General features: G+C 45.5%; 1 protein-coding gene across 1 annotated transcript in view; it reads left to right on the top strand.

Moving 5' to 3' along the window:
• The window catches only part of SCAF8 (SR-related CTD associated factor 8), a 248,254-nt gene that overhangs the window by 203,492 nt on the left and 26,870 nt on the right, over positions 1 to 17,892 (top strand). Inside the window, exon 22 of the transcript XR_005201851.1 lies at positions 14,820 to 14,910. The gene's annotated coding sequence lies outside the window, so the exon portion shown is untranslated. The remainder of the gene's footprint in view (positions 1 to 14,819; positions 14,911 to 17,892) is intronic.

Here is a 17,892-nt window from a genome sequence, read left to right as displayed (position 1 = left end):
TTCACGCGGTTCTCCCACCTTAGCCTCCCAGGTAGTTGGGACTACAGGTTCGCGCCACCACGCTCAGATAATTTTTGTGTTTTTAGTAGAGACAGGGTTTCACCATGTTGGCCAGGCAGAGAGCAATTATTAATTCTCAACTAGTGTTTTCTTAGTTCCATTTAAGCCTATGCCCTTGTTTTCTGAATTATATGGAGCTGGAAAATTGATCTGCTATCATCCAGTTCTAATCAATACAGGGGGAAAAGGGCATACAAGCTTATGTTGATGCAAGAAGTCTAATTAAAGACAGCACGTATTTGATAGTTGGGAGGAAATATCCAGTATCAAAATAGTACATTGTATTCAGTAAAGAGAAGTCCTAAAATGCTTTGAAACAATGGAAAGCTGGCTACCAATGGGTTTTTAACCTGAGACTGGTAACATACATTACATGAAGCTCTACCCAGAGTAGAGGTCAGATAAACACTGGGGACTAATTCAAGAAAAAGGGATAAGGCTGCGTCCTCAGGCCCCCTACCCACCCTGCCCGGAAACGCTCTGGTTCCCAAGTCCATTCTTTTATCTTTTGAATCAAGACTGTGATTTCTCAAAAATTAGCCAAGTGTGATGTCGTGTACCTGTGGTCACAGCTACTCGGGAGGCTGAGGCAGGAGAATCACTTGAACCCAGGAGGCGGAGGTTGCAGTGAGCTGACATCGAGCCACTCTACTCCAGCCTGCTTGAAAGAACGAAACTCTGCCTCAAACAAAAACAAACAAGCAAACAAAAAAACCTGTATTTATTTATTTATTTTTTGAGACAGAGTCTCACTTTGTCACCCAGACTGGAGTGGGGTGGCACGATCTCAGCTCACTCCAACCTCTGCCCCTCAGATCTTCAGGTTCAAGCAATTCTCATGCCTCAGCTGGCCCACCACGCCTGGCTAACTTTTGTACTTTTTTTTGAGTAGAGACAGGATTTTGCCATGTTGGCCAGGCTGGTCTCAAACTCCTAACTTCAGGTGATCCACCCGCCTCGGCCTCCCAAAGTGCTGGGATTACAGGCCTAAGCTACCGTGCCTGGCCTTCTTTTTTTTGTTTGTTTGTTTTGTTTTTTTTAGGCGTAGTCTTGCTCTGTCACCCAGGCTAGAGTATAGTGGGATGATCTTAGCTCACTGCAACCTCTGCCTCCTGGATACAAGCCATTCTCCTGCCTCAGCCTTCCGAGTAGCTAGGATTACAGACATGTGCCACCAGACCAGGCTAATTTTTGTATTTGTATTTAAAAAATTTTTTTTCTCTACTAATTTTTATATGTTTAGTAGGGATGGGGTTTCATCATGTTGGCCAGGCTGGTCTCAAACTTCTGACCTCAAGTGATCTGCCCACCTCGACCTCCCAAAGTGCAGGGATTACAGGCATGAGCTGTGGCAGCCTATTTTTAAAAAATTTTTAATTTTTTTGTAGATGCAGGATCTTGCCATGTTGTCCAGTCTAGTCAAGAACTCCCAGGCTCAAGTGACCCACCTGCCTCAGCCTCCCATGGTGCTGGGATTATAGATGTGAGCCACCATACCTGGCCTGGGTACGCAGCTTGAAAGATGAAACTTTGGTCACAATACCATCCCCTTTTTAAAGGATGAATTGTTGAGGTTCATTTGGCGGTTTTCTAATCTCAACATTCTGTAGCTTAACATTCAGTGCTGAGAACTGAGGATTTGAATTCTGGTTTGAGAAGTTGATAAATGAAATGTGGGCATTTCTTTCTCCAGCCCCCTTTCCTGGAGGTGCCGGGTACCTTTGCCTTCACTCTATCCTCAGATCAGCTTAGTGGGGCTCCTGCCTCAAGCGAGAAACTAATACCCTCTGGTTGCCAAAGCTCCTATGCGCGTATTTTTAAGCTCCAGATGAACGTTTCTTTTAAAAGAACTTTTACAACAGATTTGTTGTAAGACATTAAGCTAGAAAGAAGCGTTATCCTACACTGCTCTTATACTCTAGGGTTTGGGGTTGGTGGCCTGATTTTTCTTTTGAGGATCTGTCTCATTGATGTAATTCTAAAACAATTTTAAACCCACAGATTAAGAACATATGTTTCTTCATGGCACATGTTGAGAAAGACTTCAGCTCATTCTGCAGTCTTTCTTGAAGCATGTCTTTAAAGCAAAATTGCAACTCGGCAGCTCCATTATCTACAAATTATGTCAAGTCTTGACCCAGAGAGATGGACCAAAGGCTTATCTGACCTTATATTCTTCCTCTGACAAAGGTCTCAGTTTTTTTGATTGTTGTGTGGAAAAGATAGGTGGGGTGGGGAGTGTGATAAGGCGGAAAGATACGTTTTCCCTCCCTTGTGTCAATCACAGAACATCAGGAATGCTCCTCAAAAGTAGATCTGTCAGCCTGACCTCTGCTAACTCCTTCTTGAATTTGTTTATATTTTATCTGCTACCTCTTGGGACATAAGTTTCACATTTTTATTATCTACAGCAGGACAGTACTTCCTCTTTTTGTCCTAAACTCATTTCTTTCAAGCTTCAAGGAGCACCCTGGGTCTCAGTATTTGGAAGCGATGATTACATCTGTGTTTTCTCCATTTGGTACGGCTTGATCCCAGAAGCTGTGATGATATCTGCTCAGCCTTTGTGGAGACTGAGCAGGCTAATTTTGGTTTAGAAAGTGGAAGACTTTCAAAGGAGATTTCCTCCACTAGACAAATCGTTTTTGACCTGAGGTTTTGATGAGGGTACAGTGGTCCTCATTGTTGAAATGTAGGCTCACTTCTTGGTGACCGTTGACAAAGGGTTAAATGTCTCGGACGGCGTTAGTACAAGTTAAGAACAGAACCCATCCAAAGCATATAACGTCCACTCCAAAATAAGCCAGGCTTGCTCCTCGTTAATGGTATCATTGCAGATATGCCAAATTCTACAACTAGTCAATTGTCTACACATGGTAAAACTTTTCATACCATTCAACATTTGCTGCAATACGATTTTAATTACATACAGATTGGATAGCTGGAAGAAAGCACTGGAATTAAATAGAAGAAAGTTAAACACAAGCCCTTTTATAAGCGGCCCTGGTTTAGGTTAGGATGTATGCAAATGACTGCCGGGGACAGGAAGAGGAATGTGTGGCTTGGAGGACTCTGAGGATGGGACATGACTCATCTCCAACCTGGGAACACAGTTGTTTATCCTGAAGGGGAGAGTTTACAGAAACGGTGATTATACTCCTTTTGAAGTTGAAACTTAGGCTGATGCTTGCACCTTGTTACTTACATTCTTCCTTCCCAAGTATAGGGTAGTCTCCGCAAAGTTGCTCTCTGGGCAAAAATTGCATTCATTCAGTCGGAAAAGCGGTGGGGGTTGGATATGGAAGAATGGGACTTCTGAAACGCGCCCCCACCCAAGCTCCTCGTTTATTAGGTTGTGTTTCTTGTTTCTTTGAAGTTAATTTTACATAATGATTTCAAAAGTGGTGCTGTTTACTTTCTGGAAGCACAGTTGGTTTGGGATTCTGAAAGGGCCGTGGCCGTGTGGGAGTGTGGATGGGCCTTTGCCTTTTGCAAGGGGGAAACCGCCACGCTGGAATGTGCTTTCTTCAAACTTTCACGGCATATCTTTGGTTTTCTTCATAACTTACTGGAATGGCTTTTACTGACTAAATATCTTTTTGGTGAGCCGCCCTGCATCTGAAATGAAGATAACATCCCTCAGAGCTGACTTCATGAGGTTTGCCTGAAGAAGTTTGAAGCCTCCAAGACACAAAACCTGACCCAACTGCAGACCCTGCGAGCATCTCCCAGGGAAAAGATGGACTTAGTGTAAGAGGGACATGAAACGGCAGGGTGCGGTGGCTCAGGCCTGTGATCCCAGCACTTTGGGAGGCCGAGGCGGGTGGATCATGAGGTCAGGAGATTGAGACCATCCTGTCCAACATGGTGAAACCCTGTCTCTACTAAAAAGTACAAAAAATTAGCTGGGCGTGGTGACATGTGCCTGTAGTCCCAGCTACTCAGGAGGCTGAGGTAGAAAAATCGCTTGAACCTGAAAGCCGGAGGTTACAGTGAGCCGAGATCGAGCCACTGCACTCCAGCCTGGCCGTGAAACAATACCTGCTTTCTAGAGCTGTTCCTATGTCACAGCAAGCCATCTCCAGAATGGGGATGGGTATGTCAGGAAGCACACTTAGTGAAGGGGCCAGCAGGGGCTCCAGGGAACAGGGGACAGGGCCTCCTGGGAGCCCCAGTCACAGAATGTGTGAGCCAGTGGATCCCAGCTGTGGGGGAAGACAACCGACCCACCCAACATCATCTTTGGCCAGGGTGGGCATCAGCAATTTCCACCTGCGCTGCAACCTCTTGGCTCACCTGGATGTGGCCACAGCGGTGACAAGTGTCTGCATCCACGCTCCTCCGCCTCTCTTGGTGAATATTCACATACAGGAATGAATCTGCAGATGGACGCACTCCAGTCTACTTCTCTGTTGTTTGGGCTTTGGCTAAGTCATCTTTTCTCGAGCAAGTCACTAGTTTTAGCCTAGAGGGAGTTGTGGACTTATGATTTATTTAATTAAATAACTGAGTTATTTATTTACATTTCTCCCTAATAAGTATCTCTAGGTTGGAATATTTTACTTTGAGGGAGATGGCAGGACTAACTAGCTAAAATGTAGCCTCTAGTTACAAATTTCTTGAGGGCAGCTTCCACCTCTTACCCTCTTTTGCTGGATAAGTAAAGACTAAATGAATAACTCTAAAGTTAATTTCACTTTGTTGAAATGGATTTTTTTAATGGATTGTTTAATGTGTTCAGATGTATACAAAAATGACATCCACCAGTCATACATGTAAGTTTCTCCCTGTTTAAAAAGAAAGGAGAGATGGAAGGATAGAAGGAAGAGGAGGAAAGTCATTTGTACTTAATTTCAAATAGGAATTCCTCATTTTTTTCTTTGGTGTTTATACCAGTGGCCTTAACATATTGATTCCAAGCAAACTTAAATATTTTTAGAAGCCACTTTTATGGAGCCCTGATACTCAGTTATCAAGCCCTAAAGAAGCAGGAGATTTAGCTGCAGGGGATCTTTTGCTGTGCAAGGCACCCAAAGAAGTCATGTTACACATAGAGTGCCACTGTCCTGGGCCCACTTTGCCGCCTGCCACCTCCCCTGTTGAGAGAACAATTTTCTGGGGCTGGGCTAAACTCGGCCACACAGAGACCATCTTCCCCCACGTTGGAAAAGGGACAGGTGCACGGGGGTGAGACGGGGCTTGATCAGCACAAAGAGGCTGGCTGCTTTACATGCGGTGTGGCTCGAACCTCTTGATCCATGGTCTGACTTCCCTCTTACTGACTTTTACCACTTTGCCATTTGGTTCCTAACCCGCTCATGTGCCAAGAGAACACCAGACAGTAACATAGGGAAGGGCATTCTAAGCACTGGAGATGAAGTAAATGTGTTGATGTCAAAGAACATGGCACATTTTTATTTTCTTTTTTGAGATGGGCCTCACTCTGTTGCCCAGGCTGGAGTGCAATGGTGCGATCTTGGCTCACTGCAACCTCTGCCTCCCGGGTTCAAGCGATTCTCCTGCCTCAGCCTCCCGAGTAGCTGGGATTATAGGCATGTGCCACCACCCCCAGCTAACTTTGTATTTTTAGTAGGGACAGAGTTTTGCCATGTTGGTCAGGCTGATCTCAAACTCCCGACCTCAGGTGATCCGCCTGGAATATGGCACATTTTTGGCTAACAAAATGTTTATTATTGTTGGAATGTAGGAAAAATGGATGAGTGGGAATCTACTGGCTATAAGGCTGGTACGACAGACTGGGGCCAATTTGTGCTCACCATGGTCAAGTATCATGATATACTTATGTGTCTGTATTTCCCACTTGTTTGCACCTTGATATCTAGGAATGGGTCTTACTGATTTTTTTCAGTAATTCTTCAATTGCATTGTGTTTCTATAAGGGCCCAATACATTTTTCTTGAATGGGTGCTTGAATGGATATTGATTAGTATTGGGAATCAAGTTAGCTCAGATTGACAAGCTGAGTGGACTGTAAAGGGGTCATATACCACGGTGATTTGTTTGGACTTTATCTCCTAGGCAATATATATTCATTCAAGTTTCTAAAACGGAGGAGTGACCTAAACCTCCTTGTGTTTTAGAAAGTAATTCTGGCTATAATGTGACACATTGGTTTGGGAGAGATTAGAAGTTGTAACAACAGTTAAGAAACTAATATAATGGCTCAGAGGAGATATGAGAAGGCCCGAGAGAGCAGAGACTTGAGAGAGAAATTTATAAGGCAGAATTTGGCGGGGCGCAGTGGCTCAGGCCTGTAATCCCAGCACTTTGGGAGGCCAAGGCTGGAAAATCACTTGAGGTCAGGAGTTTGAAACCAGCCTGGCCATCTTGGTGAAACCCTGCCTCTACTAAAAATACAAAAACTAGCTGAGTATGGTGGTGCGTGCCTCTAGTCCCAGTCACTCGGGAGGCTGAGGCATGAGAATTGCTTGAACCCAGGAGGCAGAGGTGGCAGTGAGCTGAGATGGTGCCACTGCACTCCAGCCTAGGGAACAGAGTGAGACTTTGTCTCAAAAATAAAATAAAATAAAATTTACAAGGCACGATTAGAATCCAGCCCCAATGATTGGTGAAATCAAAGATCACTGCTGGCTGGGTGTGGTGGCTCATGCCTGTAATCCCAATACTTTGGGAGGCCAAGGTGGGAATTACTTGAGGCCAAGGAATTTGAGACCGCTCTGGGCAACGTGGTGAAACCCTGTCTCTGGAAAAAATACAAAAACAACAACAACAACAAGAAAAGCTGGTCATTGTGGTGTGTGCCTGTAGTTCCAGCTACTCAGGAGCCTGAGCCCAAGAAGTTGAGGCTTCAGTGAGCCATGATCATGCCACTGTACTCCAGCTTGGATGGCAGTGAGACCTGTCTCAAAAAGAAAAGAAGGATCACTGTTGCCTCAAGTGAAATTAGTATGATTTTCCAGTTTTTGTTTTGTTTTTTTGAGATGGAGTTTTGTTCCTGTTGCCCAGGCTGGCTCACCACAACCTCCACCTGCTGGGTTCAAGCAATACTCCTACCTCAGCCTCCCGAGTAGCTGAGATTATGGGTGCACGCCACCACACCCAGCTAATTTTTTGTATTGTTGCTAGAGACCAAGTTTCTCCATGTTGGTCAGACTGGTCTCCTACTCCTGACCTCAGGTAATCCACCCTCCTCGGCCTCCCAAAGTGCTGGGATTATAGGCATGAGCCACCACACCTGGCCCAAGTATATTTATATTCAAAGATGAAAAGGAAAAGAGATTCTAGTAATTGGCACTAAACATAACTGATTGCTGTTCGTTTAGAATAGTGAGACTTAGTGAATAAGCATTGGGTGACCAATAAGATTAACAGGGACATGCAAAAGAAGTGATCTATATAGGAAACATAATATGCATATTGCTTTTATAATATACACACTTTATAAATACATGAGTTGAAAGTATATGCTGATACATAAGAATTAGGTATCACAGATGGGACTACAGGTGTGTGCCATGACGCCTGGCTAATTTTTGGAATTTTAGTAGAAATGGGGTTTCGCCATATTGACCAGGCTGGTGTTGAACTCCTGACCTCAGGTGATCCAACTGCCTTGGCATCAAAGTGCTGGAATTACAGGCATAAGCCACGGCATCTGGCTTCTTCTGTCCGCTTCTGACAACAGTGTCCGAATCAAGCGTTTTTGTTGGTGTTGATGTTTTAAAGCTTCCTAGTGTGTAGCTTACCCATGCTGTGATGCCTGGCATTTCTGTGTCTTGTTCAAAGTGAGTAATGCAGAATGACACATGGGCTCAGCCATTTGAAGGGATGGATTCACAGATGTGGATGAAGAAAATTGATTCTTTCACACCAATCATATGTTGCTTTAACATTTTTGTGGATTTTGCTCACATGCTTCAGGGGGAACCGTTCCAAAATGTGACAGCCCAGAATTTAGGTTTGGCTGACTCCTGGCTGTGGCCTGCTGTGACTGGGGTTTCTGAACCATCACGGCAGTTCTCAGCGGCCCGAAACTCAGCCTGGAGGATGCAGAAGGCTCTGTGGAACAGGTCAGAGCACAGCGTCCTCCTGGATGTTACTCTGCCAAGAGCTAATGGAAAGGAATGAAGCCTTGTTGATTTCGGAGCAGCCCAGACGGACTGCACTGTAGACAATCTCCAGATACCCAGTCCCTGGGGATCCGGTTGCCAAACCGTGGTCTGGAGTGGAGCCTGGGCACAGTGCAGGTCGTGTACAAAGATCTGTTTCTCTCCCCACACATTCGTATAGTGGAAACATGTCAGGCTGCCTCCTCCAAGGCTGTGCATTTATTTTAAAGAATGTTAGAGAGGAAATATATCGCTTACCATCTTCCTCCCTCTTTGGGAGTGTTTATTGTGATTGGAAATCATTCTAGTCCACATGGCTGTGGCTTTGCCCCTCTCTTTGTGCTCCTATGTTAAACGGCTCTCTGTGCAAATAAACAGAAAAGGGCAAAGTTTTTTATTCAGCTACAGAAGAAGGAGTGAAGTTAGACTCTGGAGAGCTGGAATTGCCTAACTCTGGCTTGCGTGCTCTGCGGCGTGCTTGCTTTCCTCACCCCTGGAGTGAAGCCAGGAGGTACAGTACGGGCCTTCGCCAGCACCGGCCGGGAGCCCAGACTCAGGTTTTCTGCAGTCAGTGGCACTGCTGGTTCTGTTTTGCCATTTGGTAGAATTCACCTGGGGTTTATCTTGACTACGCCTGCTGGGAAGGGATGTTTTTAGTTGCTCTGAACTTCACTAAAACCTGAAAGTAAGAAACAGCTGAAAAACTTGTGCATTTTGGATATGAAACATTGTATTTTATTTTATTTTATTTTATTTATTTATTTATTTATTTGTTTTTATTTATTTTGTTGAGACAGAGTTTCGCTCTTGTTACCCAGGCTGGAGTGCAATGGCACGATCTCGGCTCACCGCAATTTGAGACGGAGTCTCGATCTGTCTCCCAGGCTGGTGGCACCATCTCTGCTCAGTACAACCTCCGCCGCCCAGGTTTAAGCGATTCTACTACCTCAGCCTCCTGATTACAGAAGCCCGCCACCACGCCCAGCTAATTTTTGCGTTTTTAGTAGAGTCGGGGTTTCACCATGTTGGCCAGGCTGGTCTCGAACTCCTGGCCCCAGGTGATCTACCTGCCTCGGCCTCCCAAAGTGCTTGGATTACAGGTGTGAGCCCCCGCACCCAGCCCAGTTTATGACTTTGTAAGAAAAAGCAAACCAACATCTCAAACTGTGGCCAATCTTAGACAAAAAGCCAGGGCTCTAGTGGCAGGAGGGTCTGACTTTCTGCTCTGGTTCTACTGCTGTGTGACCCTGGGCAGGTCATTTAGCTTCTCTGCTCCTCTTACTTCATTCACCAGATGAAGACAACAGGACCTACTTAGTAACCATAGTTCACCTACACTTCTGCTAGGAGAAATGATTGTGATTAAACTCTCTGCCTTATTATGAATGTTGATCCTTGAACATGTTAGTTAAACCTGAGTTCTTGGTTTGGAATTAAGTGTGCAAAACCCCATAATCAGGAAACACTGAATACAATTTCATTTACTTTTAATTTATTTATTATAATTTTAATTTAATTTTATTTTTTTGTAAAAATAATGGAGACAGGGTCTTGCTATGTTGCCCAAGCTGGTCTCAAACTCCTGGACTCAAGCAATCCTCTCACCTCGGCCTCCCGAAGTGCTAGGGTTACAGGTGTGTTACTTCTAGTTTTTTATTTGAAAATAATTTATTAGCATTGATAATAATGAAAGTGGTGAATACTTACAGGATACCTTTTGGTTCATGAAGCACTTTCACATGAACTATTACATGTGTTTCTAAATGGGATAAAAAATCACGCCCTGGTTAAGTGCCATGGCTCACGCCTGTAATCCTAACACTTCGGGAGGCCAAGGCAGGTGGATTGCTTGAGCCCAGGAGTTTGAGGCCAGCCTGGGCAACATGGCAGAACCCTGTCACTACAAAAAAGTGCACAAACTAGCCAGGCCTGGTGGCACATGCATGTAGTCCCAGCTACTCTGGAGGCTGAGGTGGGAGGCTCACTGGAACACCGGAAATAGAGGCTGCACTGAGCCGTGATTGCACCACTGTACTCCAGCCAAAGCGACAGAGGGAGACCCTATCTCAGGAACAACAAAAATCGTGCCTTAATTATTCTATTTCAACATACTCTAGTGTCCTCTGCTTAGCCATAACCTATAGTGAAGGAGAACTTGTTAGAGACCCTGTTATTTGTACAGTCTGACACACATAATGGGTGAAGAAACAAAACATAAGTATCTGGTTATTTTTCTATATGTTTCTAAGGCTGATTATTTTGTATAGTTTCCAGTTCTTGTCATCATCATCATAATTCTATATGGGGAAAATCTGGATGAATCATGGATAAGATAATTTATCTTGATGTAATCTCATATTACTGCTTGTTAAGAGACAAATATGTAGGCCAGGTGCGGTGGCTCATGCCTGTAATCCCAGCACTTTGGGAGACTTAGGCAGGCGGATCACCTGAGGTCAGGAGTTTAAGACCAGCCTGGCCAATATGGCGAAAACCCATCTCTACTAAAGATACAAAAAATTAGCCGAGCATGGTGGCAGGCGCCTGTATCCCAGCTGCTTAGGAGGCTGAGGCAGGAGAATTTCTTGAACCTGGGAAGCAGAGGTTGCAGTGAGCCAAGATCGCACCAATGCACTCCAGCCTGGGCTACAGGGCGAGACTTTATCTAAAAAGAAAAAAAAAACAGATAAATATGCAATAACAAAGTCACCAAAATATGACTGCCCCTGAGCTCCTTGTCATGGCCGCGTCATTGCATACCACACATCGGAGACCCTTACAGTATGAATGGATGACACAGGTCACTGCGGGTGGACCTTTTCTCTCTTGCCTTGAATCCATACTCAGAAACCTGACAAAATGTGTACACGTCACAGTCTAGTGGATTGCCCTGAATCCTCAACTTATCAACATGGTACTCAGAAGATGTCTGAAGGAGGTTTTATTAAAATAACAGAAAATTTAATAACTATATCCTGATAAGGGAGATCACAGTAACTTGCCATCCTAAAAGAGGCTCCATTCTCAGGATTAAGATAGTTTGAAGGGCCCTGAGTCTGACTCCTTAACCTCCTGGCTTTGCAGACTCTGATGCTCTCCTGTACTCTTTTGGCAGTGGGATGGCAGGAAGTTCCTTCCAGACCTAGCCAGTGCTTGTAGACTTCCGACAGCTCCCACAGTTCTAGCAATTAGGGCTGGAATTGGGGGTTCCGTCTTTGTGAGTCTGGCACTCTCATGCAAATGCAGAACTGGTGTCATGGTGCTTCCCCATGGCCTGATGGGTGCCCACCCCATGTCCCAGGCTACAAGAGAAATGAGCCCTGACTCTGTTTTCCTCTCATCCCTAAAACTGCCTACCAGTCCTTCTCCAGCAATTCCTAGCTCTGGGCATTCAATTTGGGCATCTCACCTTTAAAAGACATCTCTTGGTGACAAACCACAATTGTACCAGTTCACTCTAGCTACATGCTAGTTAATCCCTAGGCAGACACTCCCTCCTCTTGGCCCTTACCATTTTGTATGAGCCTCTAATAGTGCACTTGTCACTTTATTCTATAACTAAAGAGATTTCACACTTTTTTTTTGCCATGGCCTACAAAAGGAAAGATAGTTTACACTGCAAACCAGTACACACAGAGGTTTATGTGATTGTTATAGATACATAGACATGTGTCCTTGTGAGTTTCCTTACCTTTACTACGTACACACTATTTTCTTTCTTTCTTTCTTTCTTTTTTTTTTTTTTTTTTTTGAGATAACATCTTGCTCTGTCACCAGGCTGGAGTGCAATGGTGCGATCTCAGCTCACTGCAACCTCTGCCTCTTTGGTTCAAGCAAGTCCCCTGCCTCAGCTTCCCAAGTAGCTAGGACTACAGGCACACACTACCACGCCTGGCTAGTTTTTTTGTGTTTTGGTAGAGACAGGGTTTCACCATGTTGGCCAGAATGGTCTCAATCTCCTGACCTTGTGATCCACCCGCCTTGGCCTCCCAAAGTGTTGGGGTTGCAGGCGTGAGCCACTGTGCCCAGCCCATACACACTATTTTCTAGCCTATGCTATTCTGTTCTACTGTATTTATTTGTTCATTCATATTTACACACACACACACACACACACACACACACACACACACACACACATATACAATTTTTTTTTTCTTGAGATGGAGTTTTGCTCTTTTTGCCCAGGCTGGAGTGGAGTGGTGTAGTCTCAGCTCACTGCAACCTCTGCCTCTGGGTTCAATTGATTTTCCTGCCTCAGCCTCTTGAATAGCTGAGATTACAGGCACACACCATCACGCCTGGTTAATTTTTGTATTCTTAGTAGAAACAACGTTTCCACATCTTGGCCAGGCTGGTCTCGAACTTCTGACCCGCCTCGGCCTCCCAAAGTGCTGGGATTATAGGCGTGAGCCACCAAACCCGACCTCATTCATATATTTTTAATACTAATCAGGCCAGGTATGGTCCTTGGACCCAGGAGGCAGAGCTTGCCATGAGCTGAGAAGGCACCACTGCATTCTAGCCTGGGTGACAGAGCAAGACTCCATCTCAGGAAAAAAAAAATACATAAATACATATATTTTTAATGCTAATCAAGACCCACTAAAAGAATCTCATGACCTTTTTAATATGTTGAAAGCTGCACTTTGAACAACATAGTTCTAGTTCTGATTCAGGATCTAGAAGAATGTGCTTAAAAAAAAGAAAAGAAAAGAAAACTGAGTTTGGATTCAGATGCCTGAATCCCCTTCTCTCCTCCTGGCTAGATTGTGAGCTTGCTGAGGGCAGGCAGCGTGTCTATTTCTCCTTTATATACTCAGCACCTACCTCCGTGCCTGGTATGTAGGAGATGCGCAGATCAATATTGACTGAACTGAAGAGCTCAGCCTCTCTGGGTCTTTGTGCCGTATTTGTAAAATAGAGGAGTGCCCATGTGCACTTGGGGAGCCATTGTGAAAAGAATGAGATCAGGCACTTACAGCAGCAGTCCCAGGGCCCAGCGCCAATAGCTGCACCATTAACCTACATTTCTTTCTGGATTTCGACACCTAGCTCTTTCTTGGATTGACCACTTGACTCCACTGCAGTTCCTTTTTTCTTTTTTTCTTTTCTTTTCTTTTTTTTGTTGGAGACAGAGTTTTCACTCTTGTTGCCCAGGCTGGAGTGCAGTAGCATGATCTTGGCTCACTGCAACCTCCATCTCCCGGGTTCAGGTGATTCTCCTGCCTCAGCTTCCCGAGTAGCTGGGATTACAGGCACCCGCCACCATGCCTGGCTAATTTTTTGTATTTTTAGTAGAGACGGGGTTTCACCATGTTGACCAGGTTGATCTCGAATTCCTTACCTCAGTTGATCCATCTGCCTCAGCCTCCCAAAGTGTTGGGACGACAGGCGTGAGCCATGGCGCCCGGCCCACTGCAGTGTTTTTAAGTGTAATGAGAGGTTTGAACTCTATTAGCCTCAGATCCCAACCTGCTCAGACGCCTAAGGCTTTCCAAGATGCTGTGGAGCCCAGAGGCAAGTTGCCTTTCAGAGGCAGCAGTTTCTTCTTGAAACTTAGCACACACAGCTCAGGCTCTGGTCAAACATGTGAGAGGTCATAGGGCAGAGTCCTCTTTTTCACCCTGTAGGGGGACTCATTTCTCTATGAAAAAGTGTGACTTGAGCTGTTTATTAGCATTTCATTGCAAAAATGAAAATTACTTCCACATCTAGAAAGATTATAAAATAAGTTTAGGTTGGGTGCGGTGGCTAATGCATGTAATCCCAGCACTATGGGAGGCCGAGGCGGGCAGATCACTTGAGGTCAAGAGTTCGAGACCAGCCTAGCCAACATGGTGAAACCCCATTGCTATTAAAAATACAAAAAAATTAGCTGGGCATGGTGGCGGGTGCTTGTAATCCCAGCTACTCGGGAGGCTGAGGCAGGAGAATCCCTTGAACCTGGGAGACGGAGGTTGCAGTGAGCCAAGATCACGCCATTGCACTCCAGCCTGAGAGACAAGGTGAGACTCCATCTCAAAATAAATAAATAAATAAATCCATGAAATGTTTAAAGTCAGCATGAAATGTGGAGTGTTTTGTGAATCAAAAGCCTTCATAAGAGCCGTTATTTCAAAACTGTGAACCTAAGTTAAGTCCGATGTAGCAGACAGCCCTGGCTGACGAACTTCTGACTTGGTCATTAACTGGCTGTGACATTGTGGGTGGGACCGCCTCCCCGGATCTCATTTTTTCATCTTTGAGAAGGAGTGTCCCATTCATCTCCAAAGTTCTGTGACCCTAAAATACGAAGCTCGGAGTCCTTTGTTTCACATTCACTGGCATGTATTAGCCATTGAGGAGATAATATTTCAATGAACACATCTCAGTTGCAGTCTAATCAAATGCAATGCCTCCAACATTTTCTCTATAATCATTTCTTGCTACTGTCATGTAGAAAGATTAGATGATGCTTTCGCCAACCTTAGAGCCAGTGAAGAGTCAGGTTAGCTGTTACTTGTGTAAATAAAAGCTCAAAAACCAGGATTTTGCGTGAATCATCATCATAGTTTGTTCTGCATTGCACCTTGTCTTATCTATGCAACGGGAGCTTTTCATTGAATGTTGTCGACTGATCACTCACCTATGGGTAATGTAACAAGTCTGTTTGTTGTTTTCTTCTAGAACAGAATGACTCAGAAGATACTGGAGCTTCGAAGCTTCTAGCAGAATATAAAGTCTTTCGTCTTCAGCTATCTGGATTAAGTTTAAGCAGGTCAGTAGTGAATTCTGTTTGTCTTTGGAAGTTCCCAATGAGCAGGCTGTCCTGAGGTTAGCAGGGAGATTGGGAACATCTCACCTGTGTTGGACTCCTCTAGCTACCTTGGCCTTAAAGCCGACGTTTTCTCAGATGTGAGAAGCGAGGTGCTTGGTGTGGTGAGGTTCCAAGTGCAGCTCTTCACTACCAGCTTGACGATGTGGAAGCTGCTCACCCGCTCCTTCTCTGCATTGCCCCTGCAGAGACTCTATGGAAAAGAAAGTTGGATAATAAGTGGTTTAACTAGAAAGGCTAAGCTCCCTCAAAAAAGTTTCAGAAGGGACTCCCTTCCCTCTGTTGATTTCAAAACGGTCACAGCTTCTGTACAATGCAGGGGCTCTTGTGTCATTGCTTGTATAGAAAGAAAATAAGTTTGCTGTAAGAAACCAACTTCTATACTGGGTGAGGTGGCTCATGCCTGTAATCCCAGCACTCGGCCTTCTTTGGGAGGCCGAGGTGGGTAGATCACCTGAGGTCAGGAGTTCAAGACCAGCCTGGTCAACATGGTGAAACCCTGTCTCTACTAAAAATACAAAAATTAGCCGGGCATGATAGTGGACACCTGTAATCCCAGCTACTCAGGAGGCTGAGACAAGAGAATCGCTTGACCCCGGGAGGTGGAGGTGCCGGTGAACCGAGATAGCGCACTGCAGTCCGGCATGGGCAACAAAGTGAGACTCCGTCTCGATAAAATAAATACATAAAGAAGCCGCCTTCTAACTCGCTTACTCTCCGTTGCTCATCTTTGCCCATTACGTTAACCTTGTTATAGGTCTCCTTTTCCTGGTCTAGTTTCACCATCTTCCACCTAAAATAAAGCTCATGTGCAACCATGTCACTCCCCTGGGAATACTCTGAATGGGTCTCCATGTCCCTGGGGAAAAAATCTGGTGTCCTAGCCGGGGCTCAAACCCCACAGTCCCCCCAGCCCCGTTGCTATTGCCCCCTTGTCATCCTCAGACTCATCCTCTGTTGGGTCCCTCTGTGTCTTTGCTCTTGCTGTCCCTTCTGTCTGGCACAGCCACCGGCCCTTCCTTCCCCCTCTACAGCTCAGGACTCAGCTTGTGTCAGCCCCTCCAGGCAGCCTTTCTGGGACTCATTGCCCCGGGCCACACGCCTCCCCATACCCACAGTCCCTGAACGTACCTGGTCCCCACACTCACCGTGGCGATGTGACATTTTTGCTTTCTCCTTCCTTTCACTGCACTGGGCACCCTTCTAGGTCAGGGACCTCCTCGTCCTTGGGGCAGTGTAGTACAGTGGTCAGGGGCACAGGCCCTGGAGCCTCATGACCCGGGTTCAACCCCTGGCTCTACAACTTACTGACTGTCAGTTCTTGGACTCTATCTCTTCCTAGCTTGGTTTCCTCATCCACAAAATGGAGGTAAGGGGCTCGGTGCGGTGGCTCACACCTGTAATCCCAGCACTTTGGGAGGCCTAGGCAGATGAATCACGAAGTCAGGAGTTCAAGACCAGCCTAGCCATGATGGTGAAACCCTGTCTGTACTAAAAATACAAAAATTAGCTAGGTGCAGTGGTGCACACCTGTAATCCCAGCTACTCAGGAGGCTGAGGCAGGAGAATCACTTGAACCTGGGAGTGGAGGTTGCAGTGAGCTGAGATCATGCCACTTCACTCCAGCCTGGGCGACAGAGTGAGACTGTGTCTCAAACAAACAAACAAAAAATCCAAAAAACACCTCTTGTTAGAATAGATGTGGTGGCTCCTGCTTATAATCACAGCACTTTGGGAGGCCAAGGCTAGAGGATCATGTGAAGTCAAGAGTTTGAGACCAGTCTGGACAATACAGCAAAACCCCAACTATTCCAAAAACAAAAAACAAGAAACAACCCCCAAACCAAAACTTCTTGTTATTGGTAAAAATACTGATTTTTTTTTTTTTTGTTTTTGAGACAGAGTCTCGCTTTGTTGCCCAGGCTGGAGTGTAGTGATGTGATCTTGGCTCCCTGCAACCTCCACTTCCCAGATTCATGTGATTCTCCTGCCTCAGCCTCCTGAGTGAGTACCTGGGACTACAGGCACGCACCACCATGCCCGGCTAATTTTTTTGTATTTAGTAGAGATGAGGTTTTACTATGTTGGCGAGGATGGTCTAGATCTCCTGACCTCATGATCCACCTGCTTTGGCCTCCCAAAGTCCTGGGATTACAAGCTGAGCCACTGCGCCCGGCCTCATGCCCTAATTTCAAGAGCTCCACTCAGCTGCTTCCTATACAACCCTCCACAGAGAAATTCGAGGTGAAACCTCTGTGAACTGAGGCTGCCATGGGAATCTCTCACATCAGGAGAACGCCATTTCTGTGCAGTTTTCCAGCCTGTGCCCATGGTCTTGCATTCTTGAGACTTTGTTGTGGATAAGAAGAAAAATTCTGTGGCCTTGAAACTGTTTCTGGATGGTTCCTCCATCTATTACTTTCTCGTTATATTAGTGGCCGCCCCATTTTCCCATGCCTGCTGAGAGACTGTAGTGCAAACGCTTGATGTTTTATTGCCATGTTATTTGAACCAGCCTCCTAATTTGCCCTGTAAAATTTGAGAGGGTAAACATGTGGGCATATGTTTTTGTGTGTGCCAAACTCACGCTGTGGGTTCACATGTGGTAAACACACACATTCCTTTTGTTACCTCTTTGAACCCTAAATGAGATTTTGTGGGTGTGCACCTTGGGGTTGAGCCCTTAGTATTAGACACAAACCCCACAGCAGCGCGCCCGGGGTTTCTCCCTCACCTGAGCATCTGAGCCCAGGGAACATAAGCAGGTATGTGCCAGCCTGCTACTTCATCTTTGCACTTTACTCTCCCTCTTGTCCCTTTGCCAAGACATAATTCCACGAAGCGCTGTTTCTTTTTTTTTTTGAGACAGAGTTTCACTCTTGTTACCCAGGCCGGAGTGCAATGGCGCGATCTCGGCTCACCACA

The sequence above is a fragment of the Cebus imitator genome, unplaced genomic scaffold (assembly GCF_001604975.1).
Source record: "Cebus imitator isolate Cc_AM_T3 unplaced genomic scaffold, Cebus_imitator-1.0 Scaffold6, whole genome shotgun sequence".
In the NCBI taxonomy this organism is placed as follows: Eukaryota; Metazoa; Chordata; class Mammalia; order Primates; family Cebidae; genus Cebus; species Cebus imitator.
The sequence above is the reverse complement of the archived record's forward strand: the minus strand, read 5'-3'. Positions and strand labels throughout refer to the sequence as shown.